The sequence below is a fragment of the Oreochromis aureus genome, linkage group 6, assembly GCF_013358895.1.
Source record: "Oreochromis aureus strain Israel breed Guangdong linkage group 6, ZZ_aureus, whole genome shotgun sequence".
Lineage (NCBI taxonomy): Eukaryota > Metazoa > Chordata > Actinopteri > Cichliformes > Cichlidae > Oreochromis > Oreochromis aureus.
Window position 1 is genome coordinate 7,136,135 of NC_052947.1, and position 1,146 is coordinate 7,137,280.

The window sequence follows — 1,146 nt, forward strand, 5'->3', positions numbered from 1 at the left end:
TACAGCCTGTTTAAAACAATGCTGTAAGATCACATGAGGCTCAGTGTTTAAGATGTAATTCTTAGTCCATCTTTGGGACTTTGTAGTTTCTACATGACAAACACACAGAACAACTTTTATTTGTCTTCATATCTTCCCTTGACCACATGACCACATGACCACATGACCTGACATCAAGATCAATGAAAAGTGATTATGAAAAGAAAATGACAAAAGTGTCATTTTTCAAACTTTTTCAACTTTTTCTGTATGTTAGAGCTTAATGAATTAAATCATCAGTGTAAACAACGTAAAATTCCAATAATCTCAACAATCAAACAGGAGAAATGTGTTTTTAATGCTCCTGATTCAGCGTGTCTGATATTTCTCTGCCCTCTAGTGGTGAAACTATGGTGTTACAGTTCCAGGTTCAATCTGAGCGCTCTCTCATCTGTACAGAGTCCGTTCATCCTAAATAAAGAAAAAAAGTAAATATGGAGAGTAAATATTGAACTATTTGAATATTTGTGATTCACACCAGTACAGTATCAGTGGTGTTAAAGTGGTTTTTTGTGTGACCTGCAGTGAAAGGGGCACTAGTTCACTGATTCCACCTGTTTTGAGGTTTATTGGTTTGTTCAAATTAAAGCTAAATTAGCTGAATTGTATTTTGCTTTGTATGTAAGTGAAAGAGCAGAGCTACATCAATGTGGCAGACTGTTAAAACAAGAAATAGTTAGAAATAGGCCACCTGTCAGCTGATCATACAGCTCATCTTTCTCTGTGTGCTAATCTGGGCTTTTTATGGCACCTACGTAAGAAACTGTTTGAAGGCCCAATTTTGAAGAACTACAATGGGATATGCTTTTAAGATGATCCATGGTGATAGATCAACAATGTAAAACGTCAGACTTTAAGAAGAAAACGGGCCCAGTTTGTGAACCCAAAATTCAGTTAAATAAACTCCTTCTCTAGGTGGAATCCTATGTTGGAATCCAGGAACGGAAATCCAGCTCACCTGCTGCTCAGCTGCCTCATCATCATCATCATCATCATCATCTGTCCTCAGACTCACTTTCCTTTAGAATCAGTCATCAGAATACTCCCCTGCAGCTTCCACTGGCATGCCCACCCTCCCAGTGGCCCTCTTCAAAGATGCCTCCTCAC